This window comes from Sus scrofa, chromosome 1 (genome assembly GCF_054392235.1).
Source record: "Sus scrofa isolate SSC_HxYL_T2T_F1_AM1 chromosome 1, Sscrofa_HxYL_maternal_Yorkshire_Landrace_v2.0, whole genome shotgun sequence".
Taxonomy (NCBI): Eukaryota; Metazoa; Chordata; class Mammalia; order Artiodactyla; family Suidae; genus Sus; species Sus scrofa.
In genome coordinates this window covers 40469023-40496372 of record NC_139383.1, presented here as the reverse complement: position 1 = coordinate 40496372, position 27350 = coordinate 40469023, and the positions used below count along the sequence as shown (strand labels likewise).

The 27350-nt window shown below is 34.6% G+C and overlaps 1 long non-coding RNA gene across 1 annotated transcript in view; it reads left to right on the top strand.

Annotated features, from left to right (window-relative positions):
• The window catches only part of LOC146406045 (uncharacterized), a 181690-nt gene extending 154577 nt beyond the window's left edge, over nucleotides 1-27113 (top strand). The window contains exons 2-4 of the long non-coding RNA XR_014839875.1: nucleotides 10930-11018; nucleotides 21771-21822; nucleotides 24982-27113. This is a non-coding gene — a long non-coding RNA (uncharacterized LOC146406045). The remainder of the gene's footprint in view (nucleotides 1-10929; nucleotides 11019-21770; nucleotides 21823-24981) is intronic.
• The last annotated feature ends 237 nt before the right edge of the window (nucleotides 27114-27350 follow it).

Below are 27350 nucleotides of genomic sequence, written 5' to 3'. Positions count from 1 at the left end.
ATAAAAGTGAAGGGAGAAATTTTGAGTGGGCCTAGAGCCAATGTTTGTGGAGGGGAAGGAAGAGCACTGAAGAGGCAGTTACAGGAAAGGCCAGAAGAATTTTAAACAAGAAACAGATTCACACTTAAGCAAAATGTGACCATTTGTACTCCCACTAAGTGAAGGAAATTTGGATGGGCAGAGCTGATACAGGCCTGCTCTTCCTAAGTGCCTGTAGGTTCACTGCAAATTGATACTAGAGCCATGAGAGTATGGCCATTAAAACAATAATAACTCATGGACATGGAGCCATCGGAGCCTGGTAATTAAAACAATAATAACTCATGGACTTATGGTTGCCAAGAGGGAGGGGGAGGGAGAGGGGGGACTGGGAGTTTGGGGTTAGTAGATGAAAACTTGCATTTGGATTGGATAAGCAATGAGATTCTGCTGTATGGCACAGGAAACTATATCTGATCACTCGAGATGGAACATGAAAGAGAATAATGTGAAAAAAAAAGAATGCATATGGATGTATAGCTGGGTCGCTTTGCTATGTAGCAGAAATGGACAGAACACTGTAAATCAACTATAATAGAAAAAATAATAATACCAATAAAAGTAGTAGTAGTGATTATTTACTGAGATGTTTCTGTGAACCGAGACTGTGCTAATTGCATCACATGATGAACTCTCTCATTCCAAAAACCTGTGAGGTGGGTGCGGTTATCCCCATTTTATAGATGAGGATAACGAAACCCAGAAGAGTTAAATAACTTGCCCAAATTCACAGGATGAGTGAGTCCTCAGGGAAGGCAGAAGCTGCCAGAGACTTCAGAGCTTTCTGTGTAGATTCAGGGCACTCCCCACCACATTTTATCACTTTTTACAAAGTTGTCTTCATAATTTTGGCTTGCATAACTCTTAAAAGAATTCTGAAAACACTTCTATTCCCGGGCACACTTGTAAGTTAACATCTGTATTTTTTCAGAGTTTAAATAGTGATAAATGTGGTAATTTCTGATTCAGTTTAAATATAGACATTTTAAAATAAACTTTTATCACTTTAATTTACCCAGTGGAACATATATTGCAGTGTTGTAACACCAATCATTATTCATTTTTAAAAGGCAGGAGCAAATTTTTTGAAGTTACTATTTTGACCTCTTCCCTTTCTCTGTTTGAGCTCATATTTCTGTCCCACTTTTCCCCACATAATTTTATTCTATTGTAATATTTCTTTATACTTAAAACCACTCTAACCTACTTTGCGATAACAAAAACATATAAACATATTTTATATATTTGAATGTTTTTTTTAAAATTTAACTTCCTATTACTTCAAGTTACAAGAATTGAAAGTTTCCCAGATTTATTTCCTTCAAATATTATTGGTGTACAATTGACCAAAACAATATAAGTATAATCTAAATATTGATAGTTATTACAATAAAAGTACAAGTTTATGAAAAATACATTGTTTAGTAATAATATGGATAGAGCTTTCTTTCAATTGGTTGATGCATTCATGAGTAAATATATCTTATTGCTAGAGTGGGTAAGGATTCAATAAAAATAGCAAAAAAAATAGCATTTGGCCAATTTAGGGTGTGGCTTGAAAAAGCTGTATTAGTCATTGTTAAGTCTTATGTGACACACATCATAATTTAATCAAAATCTAATATGAATTAATAAATGAGGAAAAAAGTGGTGAGGAGTGGTAATGGGCAGAAGACTTTTGCCCATGTTAGGATAAAATACTGAAGAAACAATTTTATCTATTAAGTAGGAAAAATTGTTGAAGAAAATATAGAATATTATATTATTAATGTTAACTTTTATAAATTATTTATTTACCTTATTTTCTTGTACTTGTAGACTTAACACTGATTCCTCAGAATTAGATTTGAAACATTTTAGTTCCTCTTCCATGAAAAAAATAAAACTGAGACACAGATGGCACCTTGATAAAAAAAAAAAGAACAACTCTCAGATACTACTTTGAACTGTCAACTGACTTTTTATATGTCACCTTAGAAAGTCACTTATTTTTTACTCTCTGGGACAATTTCATTGTGAGATTAGGGATCAAGATACCTTTCTTTTTAAAGTAGAGGAATGATAGCTGTGGAAGAAGAGGTGAAAAGTAGAACCCATATGACATCCCTGACTAAGAAACTGAGTCCCTAAACCTCTCCAAAGCAATGAATCCATTGGAAAGTGTTCAGATACCCCAGGAGTACTCATGTCCAAGTTGGAAGGCTGCTGACATATGATACTAAACATGTTGGAAAAGGAGAGTGGAAAGAACACCGACTTTAGAATCAATCAGATGTTGGCTTAAATCCTACCGCTGCTGCTCATAACTTGTGTGACGTTAAGCACATTACTTAAACTGTGAGTCTCAGGTTTCTAATGGTAAAAATGAAAATCATCATTCTGAACACCCAGTGTGGTTAACAGGATAAATAGGACAATGTGTGTATATTCCATAAGGTAGTGCCTGGAAAATGTACTCAAGAAATAATCATTTACTCTTAATAAGTTTCTTCACTTCCTTAGAGAAATAGATAATAGCTAACTTATTTCACAGGGTCTGTTGAGGATTAAACAAAGTAATTTCAGTTTTGCTTTCTTTCCCTACCAGAGTATCAGGAATTTTTATTTATCAAGAAATTTGAATATTTAATTCAGTAAATAATCACTGTGTGTTTATCATGTGCCAGTCAAGGATGTCGCGTGGGTTCTACTCTGCACTTTTCCTTTCACAGCTGCCATTCCTCTAGTTTAAAAAGAAAGGCATCTTGAACTCTAATCTCACAAACATTACTGTTTCCAGGTGCCTGGGTTGAAAAAATAAAAATGACAGTTTCTGGACTCAAGTAGCTCACAATTTCGCCCCAGAGATGAATGTATCTACTAACTATGTTATAACAAGTTAACTAAATTATAATGTGTTAACTGATCTGTAAGAGAACAATTTCAGTAAAATAAATGAAAAAGATCATTTTAATGGTGTGAGGTATAAATGGGAAGAAGTGGAGACAGAGTACATAGACTACTCTGTCAAGAAATTTAAATCAAAACGGAAGAGAATGACGGAGCTGGTTGAGAGTAAAGGATGTGAGAGATGCTAGCACATTTACAGATCTGCTAAGAGGGACTGGTACCCGACAGAGACTCTACATTGCAGAGGCAAAAGTGAAGGTGAATAAAATGTGGTTACCACAAGTGATTGGAAACAAGTAAGGTAGAGTTGGAAGACAGGAAAGAAAATTGAGGAAAGCAAAACAGGAAATACAAATGTTGGTTATTGGGATTGGATTCCAGATACCAGTCACAGCTGATACCCATATCTCAATGAAGAGACATCCTGCTTCTGCCATGCTGATGTCAGATCCATCTACAAGGTCACCACTCAAAGTGCACTGAGTTTGGAAGTAAAACTTTAATGATAACATAAATAAAGGATAAAAGCAGGCTAATCAAAATAATAAAACTCTCAAAGAACTCTTTATATTGATTTTATTTAGAACTTCCCTGCGAGTGCAATCCACAAGCCAGTATTTTATTGGTTATATTATTTAGGATCACTAAGTAGAAGTACTTCTTTATAGATTGTATAGTCCTCACCAATAATTCCTTTTTTTTGTTTTCACATCCAATTAGAGCCAAGGATATTATGGTCTCCAAATTTGTACCTGTGTCTTCATGATTTTCTAGAAACATAAAAGAGTGAACCTGTTTTGAGTGTGGTGGGGTTTCTAAACAAAAAGAAAAGCATAATCTTTTTTAAAAGTACATTATATACTATTATTCACTTATTTTATGCTTAATGCAATAAATTGAAAGAACATTTGTAGGCATAGAATTGTGCTAGATGTTTAGACATTATTTTGTTCTTTCTTCATGAAGAATTCTTTTTTAAAACATTTTTTATCTTTTTTTTTTTTTTTTTTTTTTTTTTTTTTGTCTTTTTAGGCCCACACCTGTGGCATATGGAAGTTCCCAGGCTAGGGGTTGAGTTAGAGCTGCAGCTGCTGGCCTATGCTATAGCCACAGCAACTTGGGATCCAAGCCATGTCTGTGACCTATACCACAGCTCATGGCAATGCTGGATCCTTAACACACCGAGTGAGGCAAGAGATTGAAACTGCATCCTTATGGATACCAGTCAGGTTTGTTACCACTGAGCCACGATGGGAACTCCAAGAATTCTTTTAAAAATCTACCAGAAGTAATCCTTGTCTAGCTGTTTTCCCTAAATGAAACATATATGCTAGAATCTAGAATAAAAGTTCAATCAGAATTAAGTATATATGTCAAGCTGAGTAGTTTTTAAGTTTGAAATTATTAACAGGTGATTTAACAATAATAACCAAAATTACCTCTGTTTAGTTGGTGATGTCTGGATTGCAAAAACAATAGTGAATTCTCACTTTGAATGTTATACATTAACTATCTAAAGGTAAGTTAAGCAGAGAAAAAGAAATTTTATATTTAGTAATAAAACAATAGTTTGCTATTAATTGCTGACTACTCTGTAACACACACTGGGCTACATATTTAATACAAAATCACATTATTTAATCCTCTCAACTACCCTGATTCATCTCTATTTTACATATGGGGGGTGGGTTCTTAGAAAATACAGTGATTTGTAAAAAGTCAAAGAGCTGGTAAGTGGCAGAACTGAATTTTGAACCTGTGTGGTCTGAATCTAAAGTCCAAGCTCCATCACTTAAGCATTTTTTTTTTTAATGTCAGGAGTAAAGAGTTAAGACTCATGTATAGAACATGCCTACCAAAAGCAATATTACTACTACTACTAGTAGTAATAATAATAATACGAAGGTAGTGGCAAACCCTTGATGAACTCATAGGACCTATTGTGTGGCTTGTGTTATACAAGAATTTAGTAAAAATTTCCTCAGTGTGAACTATAAAAACACTTTAGGTTGCATTCTGCAGCCAATCGATTAAAATCAGCCAGTGTACAAAGAGCAGCCTCAGATGTGATGTAGACCTATTAGGTTTCAGTAAAGAGGTCAGAAGGAGATAGTTTCCATGTAACTAGAGAAGGTTTGTTTCCTAGAACATGAGGTTAATGCCTTTCTGGGGAGCCTTTAGGGTTTTTCACAAACTTTCACAAACTTTGAAGGGAAAAGTGAACTGAACACCAAAAGACTACTTAGAAATCTCCAAGTTTACATGGAAAGCCCTTGATTCACGTATTGATTGCTACAGTACCTAATATTTGCCACACAGGGCTTTGCCTAGAAACTGGAACCCCGGGCAGGGTCGATGGGAATGTAACATAGTATAGGCCCTGTGGAAAATAATATGGTGGTTCCTCAAAAAACTAAAAATGGAATTACTATTTCTAGAAATTCTACTTCTGAGTATATACCACAAAGAATTGCAAGTAGGGTCTTGAAGAAATATTTGTATACTCATGTTTAGCTTTATTCACAGTAGCTAAAATGCAGAAGCAATGCAAATGTCAACTGACAGATGAATGGGTAAGCAAAATGTGGCATGTACATATAACAGAATATTCTTCAGCTTTAGAAAGGATGGAGATTCTAGCATATACTATACATGCATGGATCTTGAAGACATTATGCTAAGTGAAATAAGTCAGTTACAAAAAATTACGTATGATTCCATTATATACAGTACCTAGAGTAGTCAAAATTATAGAGACAGAGGAGTTCCTGTTGTGGCTCAGTGGTTAACGAATCCAAAAAGGAACCATGAGGTTGCGGGTTCGAACCCTGGCCTTGGTCAGTGGGTTAAGGATCTGGCGTTGCCGTAAGCTATGGCGTAGGTCACAGATGAGGCTTGGATCCCGCGTTGCTGTGGCTCTGGCGTAGGCTACAGCTCCGATTCGACCCCTAGCCTGGGAACCTCCATGTGCCGCGGGAGTGGCCCAAGAAATGCCAAAAAGACAAAAAAAAAAAAAAAAAATCATAGAGACAGAAAGTTGAATAGTGGTCTTTAGAGGTTGGGGGAAGGCAAGAATAGGGTATACTGTTTAGTGGCTATAGACTTTCAGCTTTATAAGAATGAAAGAGTTCTGGAGATAAATGGTAGTACTGGTTGTACAATAATGTATACATAATAACCCTAAACTGTACATTAAACACAGTTAAAATGGTAAGCGTTATGTTGTGTATTTTGCCACAGTAAATTAAAAAAAAAAAAACAAGGAAAAAACTCTACAAATATTTATGTGTAAGGTTATTAAGCATTACTTATAATTGGAATAAAAAAGTGCAAATGATCTCAATGGTCAATAATAATGGTTTATTTAAGCAAAGTTTATACATTATGCTTTAGAATAAGGCTTAATGCTATGAAAAATGGTTAAGTGCATATTAATGGTAAAGCAGGTCACAACACTGGCAGTAAATAGGGCATGATTTCAATTTTGTGACACCTAGTGAGGTCACTTAGAACAGAAAACATTTAGAAAGACATACACTAATATTCTTTCTCCATATTTTTCCAGGTTATAAATAATCCACAATGATCTATAGTAATTATAAATTGATTTCATAATTAGAAATTATATATTAAAATGTAAAAAAGTATTTGCAAATTAAAGATACGAATTAGTAACAAAAAATGTGAACCAAAATACGAGAGAAACATAAATGTCCAATAAGCATATGAAAAGAATCTAATGTCACTGATAATTAAATAAATGTAAATTAAAACTATTACGAATTATTAAATTGAGAAACAAAACACCCAAACATCCGTATGTGAAAAATCCTATAAACTAGGGAAAAAAGCCAACAGGGGGTTCTCGTGGCTCAGAGAGTTATGAACCTGACTAATTATCTATGACGATGTGGGTTTGATCCCTGACCTCACTCAGTGGGTTAAAGATCTGGTGTTGCTATGAGCTGTGTTAGATCACAGATGCAGCTTGGATCCCTCAGTTTGATCCCTAGCCTGGGAACTTCCATATACTGTGGGCATGGCCCTTAAAAAAATAGCAAATGAGGAAAATATTTCTAACAAATACTGTAGACCAAGTTAAAAACATCATCTACAAATATTTAGGATAAGATTATGGATCATCATAAATTCATAGATAAAAAGGATGTTACAGCACATTTTCCTGTTGAAAGACAAAGAGAGAAAGAAAGAGAGAGAAATGAAGCAACTGAGAAAGGGAGAACTATAGCTATAACTGCAAAAAGGATGAAAAATTTAAAAAGAAGAAACCTTGTGTACAAACTCAACATCTTTCTGGAAGAGGTGGAGAAATGAGACTTCTAGGTAGCAATGAATGGTAATTTTATTTTAATAGGTTACTGTAAGCATATGTGAAAAGCTATTCTTAATACTACTTTCAATAATATATAAAGGGCTTTGCGTATCTTAATTTATTTAATCTTCACAATTACCCATAGGTTAAGTTGTGTGGTTATCCCATTTATAGAAAGATTTAGTGACTTGCTCAAGATACTCAGCTGATACCAGGCAGAAATCTAGCTCTAACACCTGGGCCTTAGCCACTAGACTATTTGGTCCCTCTTTGTGATTAAATTCAAAACACAGGCTATTACTCTGAGTAAAAATATAAATATGTTCTGTAATTCTACGCATGGGAATACATTTTAAAACTATTCATTAAACACTTTTTACTTAGTGTTTTCTGCAAAAAACAAAGCAGTGGTATTTTACCACAGGAAAAATACGTATTTTAAGCCCACCCACACTGAGAAAATTATTTCCACATTATACTTATAAAGAATTTTTAAAACTCAAGTTGTTATTTTGAAATATTTTTCACTTTTCTAGCTTTCTAAATCATGTTTCACATGAAGATAAACCATTATATTTCAGAATTGCTTAGAAGAAAGCTTTGAAAGCATTGATAGCATAGTATTTTCCTTTACATCTGATTTGGGTTTTCTATTTTGTGACCATTTTAATGTGATACAGGTTAAAATCAAAGTATTCCACTCATGTATGGCAAATGATCACAGAAGGCTAAAATCTTGTAGTATGATTTTTTTGTAGTGATGTTCTGATTTTGGAGAAATTTTTGCCCATTCCTCTAAGAGATTTTTTGGTATGTGTGAGAAAACTGTGCTTCCATGAATGTTGAAATAATGTCAAGGAAAGAGTCAAAAGAGATAAAAAGCCAACTGATAAAAAGACAAAATACCCAAAATACATTCAGGTGAAAGAGTGGAATATTTTGATGGAGTTGCTGAAATGTGGATCCTTGTGGATAAGAATTATTTGTTATTCAAGTTTGTAATCCTAGCACCTAGGAGAGCACCTGTCAATATGCTAGACAGGTTCATTAATTTCTTCCATCAACATTTATTTTGATGGTCTGCCTACTTGGGGATTGTGTTAGTAATAAGAAAAGACAGAGGGTGGAAAAAGGAGAAGGTGCTGATATAGGTAAAATAGATAGGTAAAATAGGATGGAAAAAAGAGAAGGTGCTGATATAGGTAAAATAGAGCTTCAATTTAGAGGGAGAAGAAAATGATTCTCTTCCCTGTTTTGGTGGAAAGCCATTTCAAGCCTCTGGTCCTGGGTTGTGCAGTTGTCATGACCACTGAGTAATTGAATTAAAGTATATTCATTGACTTATTTTTCCTATTTATGACATAAATTCCTACTTATGACTGTTTACATAATAAAATATTCAAATACATTGACATGCTGTGTGCTATATTCTTTCTTTGTAAGATTGTCCTCTCAATATTCTACACATTGCCTGCTTTGTGAAGTTGTTTCACAACAATATAATCCATTATTTATCCCCATATTTTGGTTACTTGGGCATTCTTTCTCATTTTTCTCCATGGGGCCTCAGCTTCCTCATAGTATGGTAGCTTTGTTCTAAGAGAAAGCATTCCAACAGGAACTATGCAAAAGCTTTGGCAGATTGTATGACATGGCATGGAAGTCACATCGTGTCACTTCAACTATAGTCATAGGCTTACCCAGACTCATAGACTCCTCTTCCCTCACCCTGATGGGAAGAACACCATTGCCATTCTGTAAGACATTCATGTGTGATGGAATGTCATGTAATATCACATCTCAGTACAACATAATATAGCAATGGGTAGCCATTTAGAGAAAACATAATCTGCCACAGTTCACTCTCTGGTCACAATTTACATTCCTCCAACATGGAAAAAATATTCATCCTTTCTTTCAAGACCCCCAAATATCATGTGAATACAATCAACTCAAAATCTAGGATCTTATCAACTAAGTCAGGTTGAAGTGTGAATGAGGTTCAGATATAGTTCCTCAGGTATCCCTGAGTATGCTTCCTCTCAATTAAAGATCTTTTAAACAAAGAGACAAATCACCAATCCTACCTGATATATAATATACAACGGTGGGAGAAGTGTAGGATATCCTACACTTCCTCCAGCCAAAGGAGTTAATGGTCCATAGTAATTCCGAAATCTAGCCAGCATGTATTGCCAGTCCCTTGACTGGGGCTCAATCCTATTCTTTAGAGTTATTCCCTGTGGCTCTTGGCTCTGCCAACAAAGCTCTCTCAGGTTTATCCTTTCCTTTCTATAAAACTTAGCCTACATATGCACTAGAATGGGATTTTAAGTCTGTTTCATACTCATAGAAATTAGGGAGCTGATAAGTCTTCTTTTCCCTTTGTACTCTTCCTGCTCCTATCACTCCAAGCTGGTATAATTTTTTTTAAAGAACTTCAGAGGCTTTTGAGTGTCCTATTGTAATGAACTCCATAACAATCCACCCACAAATCTATTTTAGATAAATCCTTCTTTCCTAGGATCTTTGCTGGAGGAAAGTGTCCCCTGAGTTCTCAGAGGCCCACTGTTTAACAAGGAAGATATGTGAGGTGTTTTCATAAAACCTCAACAGGGCTCTTTGCCTGTTTGAAAGGATCTGTGAGATACTATCTCAAATCTTTTTTGGGGTTTTAACAGGGCTCTTCATCTAGAACATGTTTTCTTTTTAGTGCTATGAGTTTGATCTTTGTCCTGAAGCCATTTCTTAATTATAGAATCATTTTCCATCTGAAGAGACTGAGAACAAGAAACAGTTTTATTTTATTATTTTTTCAACTCACAAGCCTTGGCATCTTTATATTAAATGGTTTGTTCCTTGTCTTATCTCTCCATTTTATTCATATTATAGGTGGCAAGAAGTCAGATGGTGTTTTTAATATTCCTATTAGTACGTCATTTGCATTTATAATGTTATTTTACATAGTCTCCTTTCTTTGATTAAATAGACTTACAAATGATTCTATTTTTTATTGATTTTTTTGAAAGCACACAGTTTTGGTATTAATGAGCAAGCCTAATTTGTTTTGATTTTCTAATTTATTAATCAGTACTTATCACTTTATTAATAATCATATGTATTTAATTGTTTTTCCCAGTTGGTTAAGTTCTTTGCCTTTGAGCATTTAGAGTTATAAAATTTCAACTGAGAAGCATTTTGGCCACACTTACATGTTTTTAAAAAGTTTATAAACAGTGTTTTTAATTTTTAAATTACCAGGAGCAGATTTAAACTCTTATTTATTTTTATATTTATTTTCTTATTGCTTTGTTATTAGAGAATGCAATCTGCATAAAATCTTTTTACCTTAGAACTTCATGAATTAACTTTCCAGTATAATACTTTCAAAGGTTATTCCTTTGAAAAATGTATATGTTGTTTATTGTATGTATTTGTGTATATAACACATATTACATCAAGCTTTTTAAATGTACTTTATAATATCTTTCTAGTTTTGATATTTTGTTTTGTTCTTTTTCTTAGTCTACTAAGTCTGCTTTTATAGGATATTTTTGACTCAATCCAAGATTTTGTATTTTTCCAAAAAAGAACTTATTTTTCCAAACTTGTTCCCCTACCACCAAACTTTGTCTCCACCTCTTAACCCAAGCACTCCTCCTCCACAGGGGTCTTTGGAGAGGCTTCATGAATACCTAAAACTTTATCAGATAACCAAAACACTGGCCTACTTCATAATGTACCTGAATAATTTCTGGTAAGTGGAAAATCTTTGTGGCTTCTTAATTAACCAATGTTTTAAAGGCTTTTCTGTTTAGACTTTTATAAAGGAAAATACGAATAATTACATTTTGATATTTTAAAATCAAAGGCTAAATGATAGTCCCAAAAGATTCCTCCAGATCTGATGGGAAACAAACTCAAAATAATGAATCAAAATGAATCACAATGAAATTAACAACTAAAACCAAGAAAATTATCTTCTTATCCAACACATGAGACGTATGAGGAGTCAAATAAATGGGCAGCTACATTCCAAAGGAGGAAAATCACCTTTGGTTTTAGTTTGGTATAATAACAACTTGACCCCTAACAATCTCTGCTTTTGACTCCTTAGCTAGGAATATCCATGTCCTAATCCTGTGTGAACACTTGTTTTCTCCAGAAGCCAAGTGATGTGTGTCTGCATCAAACACACTTGCTCTTCATACTAAATTTCCATGAAGCAATTCTGTCTGCATTTACTCAAAATGCAACTTAACTAAAAGACTACTCAAGCCTTGTAGATTGTTAGCTGAAAATCAGATTTCTTCTCTGACAGGTAAAAATGCCTTTCTGTGATTCTAAATGTTTACTTTTAAAAACTCACATAACCCTTAAAATAGCAGATTTGCCGTTATAAATCATGAATGAAAGAACGACTTAAAAGCCAAATTTAATTATTTTCTAAAGCAAAGTCCTGCCCAGCTTAAACAAATCTAAACTTTAAAACATTGATTTTTACTTTCAGTAATAGATGACTCCTGTAAATGATACTTATTTTTTCTATTAATATGACCATATTGTGATTTAAGTAAGAGTAGAGGACATTTTATATAACTGTCAAATCTCTTGGGCAACGAAATTTTCTAGCTACACCTTCTCAATGGTTTGAATAGCCTTTATTATAAGATGCATACTTTTTTTTTTTGGTCTTTTTTGCCTTTTTAGGGCCATACCTGCAACATATGGAGGTTCCCAGGCTAGGGGTTGAACTGGACCTGTAGCCACTGGCCTACACCACAGCCACAGCCAATGCTGGATCCAGGCTGCGTCTGCAATCTACACCACAGGTCATGGCAACACTGGATCCTTAACCCACTGAGCGAGACCAGGGATTGAACCCGTGTCCTCATAGATACTAGTCGGGTTTGTTTACTGATCCATGACGGGAACTCCAATAAGGTGCATAAAATTTTTAAGTGAAGCTAAAAAAGATTGTGAAACATCTCAGAGTATTTCCGAAATTAGACAACACAAAATTTCCAAAATATTGAGTAGTACTCTAATGTTCCATCTTCAAAATTTCTATTATAATTCTTTTGTTATTTTTGGTTGATTGTCATTTGGTGTAAATCTATATGTGTTTCAGGGGAAAAAAAAACTAGCATGTCCAAAGCAAATATGTGGCAACATGTAATGGAGCATTTTGAACATTTTGACATCTCTAATAAAATTCAGGACATACTTCAAAGTATACATCAAGAACTATTACTTACAAACCCAGAGCAAACCAAATGGAAAATAATATTCTCAGCAATTTAATCTGGATTACGTTTATTCATGTTTACTTGCTTCTGTACACTTAGACAAACGAATGCTAAAAAAATTAATGTTGGCAAGAGGAGCTATGCTAAAAACTTTTCCTAAGACATTAATTCCCTCTTATCTTTTGGAATGCATAATCTGTAAGTTTTACTGACATTGTAAATCAATCAAAAGTGCTTAGAATGCCAAATGAGTGTATGCGCCACAGTTAAGTGTACGATAATGGAAAAGATGAAAAACATTACTGCACCCCTTTTATTGGCGGCAACATTTATCTAATTACACAGCTCATCAGCCTCTGCCAACTAAAAGGGCAACAGGCAGGTGGAGCATCTTGATTTGCCACATAGTTCTTTATCAAGGATGTTCAAAAATATTTTATAAAATTTGGAAGAGGTAAGAGGCAGAGATCAGCTATTAAACCACTCAGAAAAATGCATTTTTTCAGGCTTATTTTTGAAGCAATAGTTTCAGTCAGTAACTGTGAATACTTTTTTACGATGGACTAATACTGCTGAGGAGTAAAACTTCAGCTCTAATCTCCTTTGACATTTGCCTTAATTTTGAGTCTTTCCTGTGTGGCATGGTTTTTAATAAACCTAACACTTAATTGTACAACCACTGGCACACCCAAAAGCGTACAGTTCCTCATCACAGAGAGAGAATAACTCACAAAGCTTTCAAAATTAAAATAAAAACAAAAGTAGCACAAAACATCTCTCGTTTATCAGCATCTGCCATTTATCAAGATCCAGGAGCAATAAGACTGTAGTCTCACAATAAAGAGTCAACTACTGATTTTATTTAAGCATAATTTTAGTGTAGTTGTGGAGTAAACTACTATTTCTTCTTCATTATAGTAAGTCTTAGACAGAGCCACTAATGGCTTCAATTGTCTGTCTCCTATTTTTGCACATTTAGTTACCAGCTAGTCCTTCTCTTACTTCATGGTTTCTCACCCTCCATGTTAGATTATTTCCTCACTATGTAAGAAATATCAATCTAAAGGTATTCATTATATATATTTAAACATAACTGTTCAGTAGATATATTTAAGTAAATATGTTCAGTATATATATTTAAAATGTAATATCTCAAATAGCTGGCTATCAGTAGGTATTTGTGTTTATACTTTTTACTGAACATCGTTACTATCTTCATTCCATATGATGTCAAGTGCCTTCTACAAAACGCCACCTTCTCCAAGTTCCTGTTGTGCCTCAGTGGTAACAAACCCGACTAGGATCCATGAGGGTGCAGGTTCAATCCCTGGCCTCACTCAGTGGGATGGGTATCCAGCATTGCCATGACCTGTGGTGGAGGTCACAGATGTGGCTTGGATCTTGCATTGCTGTGGCTGTGGTGTAGGCCAGCATCTGTAGCTCCAATTCAACCCCTAGCATGGGAACTTCCATATGCCATACCTGTGGCCCTAAGGAAAAAAAAAAAAAAAAAAAAAAAAAAAGCCACCTTCTCTGCTCCTCTGTGCTCTCTGTACCAGCATAAGCTTTATAACACCCTTAGGTTAGCAAAACAATGGAAGAAAAAAGCAAAATGAAATCATTACTGAATACTTACTATGTACCAGACTAGTAACATGATATAACTATTATACATTTTCTTATCTAATTCACATATTATCTCTCTATGGTAGATATCTTTATCCTTAAATTAAAATTAAAGACATCGGAGTTCCTGTCATGGCCCAGTGGTTAACGAATCCAACTAGGAACCATGAGGTTGCGGGTTCGATCCCTGGCCTTGCTCAGTGGGTTAAGGATCCGGCGTTGGCGTGAGCTGTGGTGTAGGTCGCAGACACAGCTCAGATCCCACGTTGCTGTGGCTCTTTCATAGGCCGGTGGCTATGGCTCCAATTAGACCCCTAGCCTGGGAACCTCCATATATGCCGCTGTTGCGGCCCTAGAAAAGGCAAAAAGACAAAAAGACAAAAAAAAAAAAAAAAATTAAAGACATCAACCAGACTTCAGCAGGCAAAGACACATGCCCAGGTTGTACAGTTATTAATGGAGCTAAAATATGAATAACCTCTGGGTCTCAGCCTGCATATATTACAAATTCTAGGCTCAATAAATCCTGAAAGAGTTTATCATTACTAGTGAGATTTAGCTCTGCAATTATTCTCTGCTTTGTGCTATCAAATTTCTTCCTACTTCTTCCTGTCTCACCTTGTAGAAGCAGTTGAGTTGATCATTTGTGGTTCCTTCGGAATTTTCTTGTTTGACTATTCTATTACTGCTATATCAATGATGGTATATGGAAAGGACTTAGCATTGTCTGTACCAAGTCAAGAGAGCTTACAATTGGTATTTCTTCCTTTTTTTTTTTTTTTTTTTTTTTTTTTGTCTTTTTGCTATTTCTTGGGCCGCTGCCATGGCATATGGAGGTTCCCAGGCCAGGGGTCAAATTGGAGCTGTAGCCGCCAGCCTACACCAGAGCCACAGCAATGCGGGATCCGAGCCGCTTCTGCAACCTACACCACAGCTCACAGCAACGTCAGATCGTTAATCCACTGAGCAGGGCAGGGACTGAACCCGCAACCTCATGGTTCCTAGTCGGATTCGTTAACCACTGCACCATGACGAGAACTCCACAATTGGTATTTCTTAAGTCATTTTTATAGCAATGTTTAATATTGTCTTTAGGAACTGAAAGGAGTGGAAACATGCATTTTTATTTTACAAGTCCTCAGCCCTGTGTACAAGTTAACACACAGGTGTAATAGCACTGGTCAGAACCCCTACAAATTTTAAATAAAATTTGAAGATTGAAGTAAATTCAATAAACTAGAGAGAGAAATAGAATAAAATTCAGGAAAGGATGTCTGCTTTCACCGCTCTTGTTTAACACAGTGCTGGAAGTTTTAGCCAGTCGGAAATGCAAGAAAATGAAATCAAAATAAGGTAACTTGGAAAGAAAGAAATAAAACAGTCTTCATTGTCTTGTGATGTCATTGTCCATGAACAAAATCCCAAGGAACACACAACATACCTCTTAGAACTAATAAATGAGTTCAGCAAGATTTCAGGATACAAGCACGCAAAAGTTAACTGGATCTCTATATAGTAACAGGGAACGTGTGGTCATTAAAACTTAAAATGTAATACCATTTTATATACTTAGGTGTAAATCTAAATACAAGACTTCAGATAGGATGCTGAAAACTAAAACAAACAAACAAACAAAAAACAGCACAGTGATGAAATCAAACAATATCTAAACAAATAGAAGGACAACATATTCATGTTTTGGGAGACTTAAAATAGTAAAAGTATTAATTCTCCCCAAATTGATGTACAGGTTTAGTGTTATATATATCAAAATCCTGGCAAGACTTTTTTAGATAAAGACAAGATTATTCTAAAGTGTATACGAAATGGCAAAGAAACCAGAATAGGTAAAAAACAGTTTTGAAAGGGAAGTATAAAGTGGGAGGAATAAACTTCCCTAATTTCAAGACTGATTACACAGATACAATAATCAAGGCTACATAGTATTGGCAGAGAGGTAGGCACATAGATGAGTGAAACAGAATTGAGAAATCCAAAATAGTCCCACAAAATATGCTGAGCTGCTGTTTGTCAAATATGCAAGGGCAAGTCAATGAAGGAAGGATAATCTTTTCAATAAAATGGTGACAGAACAAGTGGACTTCCACAGGTAAAAAAACCCAAAACAAAACAAAACAAAACAAAAATGGGTTTGACCTAAGTGTCACATTTTCTATAAAAATTAACTCAATATTAATCATGAACACAAATTTAAAATATTAAGCTTGAAATCTTTTAGAAAAAAAAATAGGATGAAATATTTGGAATTGATGGATAGGCTAAGAATTCTTACTTAGACTTGATACCAAAAGCACAATCCATAATAACAAAAACTGATAAATTTGCCTTCATTAAATTTAAAAATATCTGATTTGTGAAAGACCCTGTGAACTTATAAAAGTTAAGCTATAGAATGGAAGAAAACATTTGCAAACTACATATTTAACAGGACTATTATCTAGAATCTATGAAAAAAATCTTTAAAACTCAGCAACTAAAAAATAATCCAAATAGAAAATGGACCAAAAAAACATGAACAGACTTTTCATCAAAGAGTAAGCTTGGCAAATAAATACATAAAATGATATTCAATATCATTACCCATTAGGGAGATGCACATTAAAACCACAATGAGGTATCACACTATACACCTAGAAAAATGGCTAAAATTGTGACAACAGCAAATACTGACAAGTATGTGGAGAAACTGAGTCACTTTCACATTGCTGTCGGAAATGTAAAATGGTAAAACCACTTTGGAAAACAGTTTAGAAATTTCTTTCAAAAGATTTTAACTAAACATGCAAGTACCAATCAACCTAACTATTGCACTCCTGCTCATTTATCCCAGAAAAATGAAAACATACAGTCACACAAAAGCCTGTGGGTGAATGTTCCTAGTGGCTTCATTTGCAATAATCAACAACTAGTATCAGTTTATATATCCTTCAACAGGTGAACAGTTCAAGTGCTATGGTATATGGAGCATAGAATACTACTCAACTACAAAAAGAATAAACTTTTGATATACACAAGAACCTGATGAATCTCCAGAGAATTTAATGAGTGGGAATAGTCACTTTCAAAATGTTAAATACTATATGGTTTGATTTATGTGACATTCTTGAGGCAACAAAATTGTACATTAAGAGACAAGATTAGTGGTTGCAGAAATTAAGGACAAAGAAAGGAGAGAGGAGTGGGTGTGGCTAGAAAAGAGAAATATGAGGGATCCTTTTGATGACAGAATGTTTTGTATCTGGATTGTGTCAGTGTGATACTATACTGTATATAGTTTTGTATGATGTTGCCATTGGAGGAAACTGAGTAAAGAGTATCTGGGATCTCTGTATAATTTCTTGCAACTGCACACGAATCTATAATTATCTCAAAAGAAAGGGTCAAACCTATTTATTAAGATTGAAAAAAACTTAATAAACTATAGAGAGAAATTAAATCAATTACAAATTAGTCCTCAACAACAAAAAATTGGACCAGAAAAAAATTTTTGTTTTTGCATTATTTTAATGCATAAAAATCAATTAAAGAAGCGCCATTTATTTCTGTATTTGTTCAATACTATATTTATTTAACTGAGTCATTGAATATTAACTTAGAACTTTGAAGACATCCTTCCCAACACATTTAAAATTTGTAGAGACCCTTGAGAATGTAATTTCTGTTGGACTTTCAACATTGACTTAAAATGTCTCTATGGGAGTTCCTGTCATGGCTAAGTGGTTAACGAATCCGACTAGGAACCATGAGGTTATGGGTTCAATCCCTGGCCTCACTCAGTGGGTTAAGGATCTGGCATTGCCGTGAGCTGTGGTGTAAGTTGCAGATGCGGCTTTGATCTGGCATTGCTGTGGCTCTGGCATAGGCTGGCGGCTACAGCTCCGATTAGACCCCTAGCCTGGGAACCTCCATGTGCCGCAAGTGCGGCCCTAGAAAAGACAAAAAAAAAGTCTCTATGATGTTATTTTATTATGTGCAAACATGAAACTAGGGATTTGGTCCTATGCTTGTAGACCTTATCCTGCAATGAAACAAACACTGAAATCTGTGGCATGCCTGGGTGAAATAAGCTCATCCCAACAATCCAAAATGTGCCTATATATACATGAAAATACAAAATATTCAAAAGTTAAAACACAAATACAGATTAAAAACACACAAAACATTTTCAGATGTAATGTGTACCTTTCAGGGTCTCTAACTATTATGTGGGTTTATATATGACTATATGGGCATATATGCAAATAAAAAGTAACTGAACCGTAATAGAGGTAATAACCAAAAACCAGAATGGCCTCATACTCTAAAAAGGAATCACATAAGGCTGCACATACATATATACTATAGACTATATTTTTCTAGTCTGGTTCAGAAAGAAGTGTTTGTGACAGAAAATGATACAGGAAATATTTGACCCAACATGAACTAAAAATAGAATTTTAAAACTGAAACATCAATGAAAAAGAGAAAGGCTGAATTGAACTAGGTACTTGTATTGAAAACAAAGATTCTGCATTACATTTCTGAGGGCTGATTCCATACTTAAACAGAGGCATAGGGAGTTTAAACTTAATTCAATAAGAAGTAATACAAGGATGATTATGACTTAAATGTGGCTTGAAAATTCCCTTGCATGGATATCAGTAAATTTAGAAAATAAATATTCCAATTTGTTTGAGATTTATTTGTAGCAGTTAAAATCAGAATCAACTCAAATGATTTAAATAAAGAGGATTTTTTTTTTTTTTTTTTTTTTTGCCATTTCTAGGGCCGATCCCTCGGCATATGAAGGTTCTCAGGCTAGGGGTCTAGGGGTCGAATCGGAGCTGTAGCCACCAGCCTACACCAGGGCCACAGTAACGCAGGATCCGAGCTGCATCTGCAGCCTACACCACAGCTCACGGCAATGCCGGATCCTTAACCCACTGACCAAGGCCAGGGATCGAACTCGCAACCTCATGGTTCCTAGTCAGATTGTTAACCACTGAGCGACAAAGGGAACTCCAAATAAAGGGAATTTAATGAAGGGACTATTTACAAAGGTAAGAGGGAAACACAAATGACTTTGAAGCATCTAGAGGCTAGTTAATGATAGAGAAAATTCTACCCACCCTGGGACAGGAAAGACAAGAAAAAGAATGCAGCGCCCAATGAGAGCTTGAATCTTGGAGGGGGCCTACACAGAAGGAGCTACAGTCCTTGAGGGATGCAGATAGTCAAGAATGTGGTGTTAGTGTGGATAGGAGAGGAAAGGAAGATGTCAGTATGCATCCATACCTCTTTCTCTCTCTCTCTCTATTACTTTCTTCTCACCCTCTTACAATCTCCAGCCAAAAAACTGACATGAGGATGAAGAACCTAAAGAGAATAACCAAGAATTATTTAAACTTATTAATATCTTAAGGTACCAGTCAATGGCAAATACTTATTGTAAACTCTTCCAGATTATAATTCTGGAACATCTTCACATCAATTTCCTAAAGAAATAATGGAAACTTTCATGATAGTTAGAAATTAGTGATTTACAACATTTGATTTGAAATTTCATGAGAAAACAGAGATATTACAATAGCCTTCTGTGATGCTTCTTCCCACTCTTTTGGGTCACAGGAAACAGGTTTCTCAACTATGAGATGCCTTAGTGAATTCATAAAAGGAGCAAAAAGGAGAATTTTATTGCTATCATTTTAAGGATTTGAATATGAATAATGAGTTCTTTTTCTTCTAGAAGGATGATCTATACATAAGTGTCACTAATCGATACATGAGTACTGATCTAAAATTTTTACTATGTAATTGAAATATCAGGTAGATATATGTGAGGGATAGATCATTTTTAATACTAACACTAATAAAACCAATCTTAGATTAGATTAAGAAGTTAGATTAAGATTTCGGGATTCAAGTTTTATTAACTACATCAAAGCATGCAAGCAGTTAAAATCATTATTTCATGATGATGGATGAAGATTAGTCCATCATCTATTATTTCTATTATAAAATGTTCCAGAAACTGGGTAAAACGAGGCCTCATTTTTTTTGTTATAAAATTTTCTAAGTATATTTTATAACTTTTACAAATTGCTCACTTTACCAAATGGTTAGGAAAGCAATTATTTGAGTTAAATTTGGAATCATTAGGTTTAATTTGTGTTGCCACACATGATAATTCATAAGACAGTACTAAATATGAACATTAGCACTCCCTCCCAAAAAAGCAAAAAAAAAGTTTTGGCGCTGCAATTTTAAAGAAACCTAAGTTTGGTCAAATCTCTTCACTGATTCATGTTTAGAAATAAATGTATAGGGGAGTTCCCGTCGTGGCGCAGTGGTTAACCAATCCGACTAGGAACCATGAGGTTGCGGGTTCAGTCCCTGCCCTTGCTCAGTGGATTAACGATCTGACGTTGCCCTGAGCTGTGGTGTAGGTTGCAGACGCGGCTCGGATCTCACGTGCTATGGCTCTGGCGTAGGCCAGCGGCTACAGCTCCAATTAGACCCTTAGCCTGGGAACCTCCATATGCCGCGGAAGCGGCCCAAAGAAATAGCAAAAAGACAAAAAAAGAAAAAAAGAAATATATGTATAAATAATCTAACAATATAAATTTTAAATGGATTATATGTAATTAATTTAAAGATACTCATAGGACACAAAACCAAAATCTCAAAGACTTGAATCACTTGCCTCTAGTAAGTAACTGCTCAGAAATCAAACGCATATCAAAATTTTCAATTTGTTGTTTTATTTTGTGTATTAAAATAAAAATCTGTCATGGCTAGGAAGAAAGCCATGTCACATCACTTTTTTGCAAAAGCTATTGAACTGTTTTATTGGTGGAGGGTTAAATACAAATTTCAGATTTAAAAAAATTACCTATCGTCATTTTTAAAGGATTATATTTCCCTTGGGCTGATCATTCTGATGAAATATTTGTGTATCTTTTCTCAAGTTCTCTTTTTAAATTTCTTTAACATCTTTGTGGAAATTCACCACCCTAAGAAACATTACCTAAAAGGTAGTTCTGGTGTTTGAAAATAATAAAATTATAATCTGAATTCCAAATGCAAGTCTACATATTTTCTTCAAATTAATTCAAAGGACATAATTTTTCGTAGATACATTTGAGCAATCATAAATATCCTTACTATTGCTACACAAAGAGCTTGGCTTTCTCCTTTACTTCAAGAAGTTGATAATCTTAAGCAACCAAATGCATCCAGCCTAGTTGCTTAAAGCAAGATGGATCATCCTGAGAATCATTAGGGCCTTTCAAAACCTCCCCAACATGCTGGGCCAAATAAGAGCAGAGAAAGAGAGTAGACACAGATGCAGATGCCAAGTACAGGAACCAAAGTCCAATCTGGTAGACTCGGGGAACAGGAATCCAGTAGCAGGTTGCAATCTGGGCTAGTGAGCAAGATAGAGGTGGTAAATGTTCCAGTGGGTAAGAACATAGTGATGAGAACTTAAGTGTGGCAGGGGATACTGCTCCTAGTCCAAGCATGCTATAAAATGCTGATATCAGGGGAAGTCATTCAAAAGGTAACAAGACTTTATTCACTTAGCTGAGGTTTTAGAACTGAGCAGTAACATCATCCAACATTCATTTTAATAGGGAAGTCTGGATGCAAGCAAGACCAGTTCAGGAAACTATTGCAGTCACAGAGGTAAGAGATGATGTGGCTTGAATCAGCATGGTGACAGTGGTCATGTGAGTAATGGACAAATTCTATATATATTTCCATAGTAAACCCTGTAGTATTTCCTGATAAAGTAGATTGTGATATGGGTGACAGCGTGCAGTATTCCTTGGGAGTCTAAACAACATAGAAAATGAAATTAGCATTACTATATGTGAGCATGTAACATATAATGACTTTTGAAACTTAAAGAGGTTACTTTTGAAAGTTAGAGAGGATGCTACTAATAATTATGTTGAGAAAACAAGCAAAACGGGTATATATACCCCCATTTAATGAGTTGGAAACATTATAAGCGAGATTGAATTGGAGGTGGGGCTGTTGTATATTAGGAACTAAGTTTTGGATATATTGAATTTAATAAGCCTATGAAATACCTTAAGGAGTGATTGCAATAGGTCATCAGGTATATGCTTCTGAATTCAGAAAGAGGTATGAACTAGATACAAATTTTTGTGTCATCTGTATATTTAATGTCTTGAAGTTGCATGAGAGCAAGAGGGAATCAGCACAGCTACCTAAAAGGCCAAAGGACTGATCCTCGCTTGAGCCACTCCAAAACAAAAGTCAGCATTCTCCCCACCAAAAAAATAAAAAATAAAAAAAATTTTAAAAATATAAAAAAAGCAGGAAGAAATTTGACCTATTTAGAAGTATATTTCTGCCTCATGTACATATAACTCATCAGATTATACCTCTAACTTGTTTTAAAAGTTAATACCTGAGTTTTTCTAATACTAAAATGTTGCTTGCCTTTTCAAATTTATAATAATGAGCCTTAAACCACTGCTTGAAATCTAATCAAATTCTATTTACTCTCATAGCTAACAACATTCCTACCTTCCACAAAACAGTATTATTACAAAACTCTCATAAACCTTCTGCTAATGTCCCACAAATGAAATTTTAAATAGAATACATCATGGTCTGTGTCCTGATTCAACTCAAGCTACATGTTATAATCACTAATAGAAGGCTGCCAAACCCAAGTTCCCATGGGAGGTGTTAAGACACAGAATAAGCCTTTGTAAAATTATTTGTATAAAATTCACCAGAACAATGTTGAGGCGGATCACTAACCAGAGTATGGACAATATCACCATCCATCAAGCAACTTCTTATTAAAGCAAAAATAGAAGTCTTTTGGCATAAAATTAAAGACTATATTTTGAAATGAAAAAGTTCAACAGATGAACAATAAAGGCTTTAAATATTAAATGCTCACCCTTAAAAACTTCCCTCAAAAATTTTCTTTGCTTAGCTTATTTTTATGGTTGAGAGCAAGTGTTAATTCCATTAAAAATCTATCCGATTTTTATTGCTTTGTCCTGTGACAAAAAAACATTTCACAATAGACAAGGGAAAAGCTAAACTGAAAGTGTTTAAAATTCAGTTTTGAAAAAATTGGGAGAGATTCATTTTTCCCAGGGTTCCTAGGGTCCAAATGTTTTTATAGAATGTATACATTTTTTTTAAAAAAAGACTACCTTTAAACTTGAGACTTTTTTTAACAGCTTAATCTGAGAAAAAGAGTGGTTTCAATCTAAGACCAAATTGCTTACAAGACATTTTTTTTTTCTCTTAGGTATAAAAAGAGTGGTTTTTAGGTGTATACCTTTTAGGTATAAAAGGGTTTTTTAAGAGGTAAAAATAAATAAGGTGCAAGGATATATTGCACATCTCAGGGAATATAACCAATATTTTATAATAACTATGTTGAACAACATGTTGTATAGCTGGTGTTTATATAATATTGTAAATCAACTGTATCTCAAAAAAAAAAAAAATCAAGGCCAAAAATCAAAACAGAAAACCAGAATGTTCATTTTCATTGACCCAGTAATTCTACTTCCAGTAACATATTCTAAAGAATAATTTTACAGTGTCAAAAATTAACATAAGAACAAGATTATAATAGTGAAAACTTGGAAACACAAATGTACAATTATGAAATAAACAAATTATTACATATTATATAACCATTAATATTTGAATACTAATTACAATGGAAAAATATTCAAGATATTGTGTGAAGAAACTGATATAAGTTATATGAAAAAAAATAAATTTAAAAAATCCTATTAACTATGAACAAAGCATACAAAATCCCCACCCACATGGAGCTTGTATTTCATTTAGGGAGACAATAAGCAAATCAGCAAATTATGGAAAGAACACCTTGTGAAAAGAAAAATAAAGGACGAGAGGGATGCTGAGTGTTGAAAAAGGGGAGCAATATCATCAGGGTGTTCAGGAAAGGGCTCAAATCTGAAAAAGGTGAGAGAGAAAACCATGAGGCTACCTGGGGGAGGAGATTTTAGGTAAAAGAAACAGCTAATACAAAGACCCAGAATTTTGAGAAACAAAGATGAGGCTAGTGTGGGACCAGAGGGAATAAGGAGAGGCTAGTCTGAAATGAGCTTAGAAAACAGTGGTGTCAGAACTAGTAGAACACTGTGGGAACTTTTCAGAACTTTGGCTTTTATTGAGTGAGATGAGGAGACATAAAAAGATTCTGAGCAAAGAATGGCAAGATCTGATTTTTTCTTATGATTACTCTGTTGAGGGCAATCTATTGGGCTCAAGGATGGATGCCAAGAGACAGTAATCTAGGAGAGATGTGATGATGATCTCCGAATAGCATAGCGTGAGGTTAGCAGAGGTGGTGAGAAGTGGCACATTTCTATCTTGAGGGTAGAGCCTGAGAGTAAAGCCAACTGGATTTAACAACTGCTGATGTGGATGTGACAAAAGAAGTCACATTAACTGAGATGGGAATGACCGCGGGTGAAGCAGTTTAGGGGTAAGATTTGGTTCACTTGTGAACATGGTCAATTTTAGATTTCTGTTCAAGTGGAGATGTTGAAGGAATCTGAGGTTTAGGGAAGAAAGATAATTAAAAGTGTTAGGGAAGATGGAGAAGAGAGTTGAGAGCTAAGCCTTGAGGGTCTTCAGTATTAAAAGGTCTCTGGGAAGCAAAGAAAACATTTCTGGAATTTCTATTTGGTTCTTTTCAAATGAGCCTTTTTTTTTTTTTTCATAGTTTGCTATTCTATGTTTTGATTCCTTATTCTAGTAAACATACATTGTATCATTATAAACATACATTTTTATGTTATCTTTCAGATTGTTTTCCTAACGTCAGAAGTTCTTGATACTCTGACTCGACCATGGGAGAGCTCTTCTATAATGGGTGGTGTAATTGCTTCTTCCAAGTGGCCTGAACAAATATTATTTTTCAAGTTGATTTCTCTTTTACGGATCTCAAACCTCAAATTCATGGGGAAGATAGCCCAGGATTTTTATTTTTCTCAGGGAGACCCCTAACCCTGAGACCTGACAGAAACACATTTCTTGTGCAGTTGTTTTATTTTTAAACTGTTTATGTTAACATGAAGATTTTTGAGAAATTAGGCTTTTTTTTTCCCTCCCAGATTTATTGAGGAATAGCTGACAAACCTTGTTTATATTTGGGTATAGAACATGAGGTTTTAGTATATGCATACATTGTCAAATGATTATCACAGTCAAGCCAATTAGCATACCCACATATCCATCACTTCACATAGTTACTATTTTGTGCCTGTGTATGTGTAGCGGAGATCTACTCCTTTAGCACATTTCAGGTATATAATACCTTGTTATTAACTATATTCACCATGCTGTATATTAGGTCTTTAGAAAATACTCATCTTATTCTAAATGTTTGTACCATTTCACCAACATCTCCCTCAATGACACCAGCCCCTTGGTAACCAGAATTCTACTATCTAGTTCTATGAGTTCAACTTCTTAAGATTCTACATATAAGTGAGATCAGATGATATTTGTGTTGCTCTATTTGACTTATTTCACTTAGCATATTGTCCTACAGGTTCTTCCACGTTGTCTCAAATGAAAGATGTCCTTCCTTTTAAAGGCTGAATAATACTTCATTCTACATAAATATTTTTTCTTTATCCATACATCTGTCATCAGACACTTAAGTCGTTTCTGTATCTTGGTTAATGTGAATAATGCTATAGTGAGCACTGGAGTGCAGACAGCTCTTTGAGATAGTGATTTTATTTCTTTTGAATATATACTCAGAAGTGGGTTTGCTGGATCACGCAGTATTTGTATTTTCAAGTTCTTGATGAAACTCTATATTGTTTTCCATATGCCTGTATGAATTTGCAATCTCACCAACAGATTTAAAGTCTGACCCATTTCTCCACATCTCTGTTAAAACTTGTTATTTTTTATTTTTTCATAATAGCTATCCTAACAAGCTTGAGGTGATATCTCATTGTGGTTTTAATTTTCACTTCCCCAGTGATTAATAATGTTGAGCATGTTTTTATATATCTGTTGGCCATGTGTAAGTCTTTGTTGGAAAATTGTCTGTTCAAGCCTTTTGCCCATTTTTAAATGTTTTATTAAATTATAGGTTGATTTATAATGTTGTGTTAATTTGTGCTATACAACAAAGTGACTCAGTGTTCTTTTTTTATATTATTTTCCGCCATGGTCTATCCCATGATATTAGATACATTTCTATGTACTACAAAGTAGGACCTCATTGCTTCTCCATTCTAAATGTAATAGTTTGCATCTATTAACCCCATACTCCTAGTCCATCCCACTCCCTCCTTCCCCACCTTTGGCAACAAGTCTGTCCTCCATGTCTATAAGTATGTTTCTATTTTGTAGATAGGTTTATTTGTGCCATATTTTTTAGATTCCACACATAAGTAATATATGGCATTTGTATTTCTCTTTCTGACTCACTTCACTGGTATGATAATCTCTAGTTCCATCCATATTGCTGCAAATAACATTATTTCATTCTTTTTGTGGCTGCTGTTGTATAATTGGCTGTGCAGAAATTTTTTAGTTTGATATAAATTATTCAGGCTTTAATAGATTTTTTTTTTTCAAATCTCCCTTCTTTTGAAGATCCAAGGCCCTCTTGAGTCCTCCCACGGACATTAAACTCAAACCCCACATCAGTGTCGTCTTCTACCACTCCAGGCAGCAGCAGGTAAATAATCTCTGAGTGGTGGAGAACAAGAGTTATAAATGACGTTTAATTTCTTCCTTTTTGTATTTCTATATACTCTTTTCTAAAATAAAAGTAAATTTTTATAATGGTAAGAAAGACAAACAAAATTTGAGTTTGTAGGTGTTCCCTCCAAAAAAGATACAACATGCATGATTTACTCTGTATGACACAGAATTATCTGTATGTCTGAAACAATAAAGGATGTATCTTCTCTTTAGATCAGAGTTGCAATATCCATATAGCTTGTCTTCAGTGGTACAGGAAAGTCATTGGGGCCTTTAAAAGTTTCTAAAGCATATTTCAATTTTACACTTCTACCCAGTTGTTTGAACAAGAAATTAGGTGCTGATTTTACTTCAGCATGGTACCAAATATCTTAATAACAGCGGTCTATTTCTTAGTCATCTGAATCTTTAGTGTACGTGACACAAACGTTGAGATTTTTTAAAAA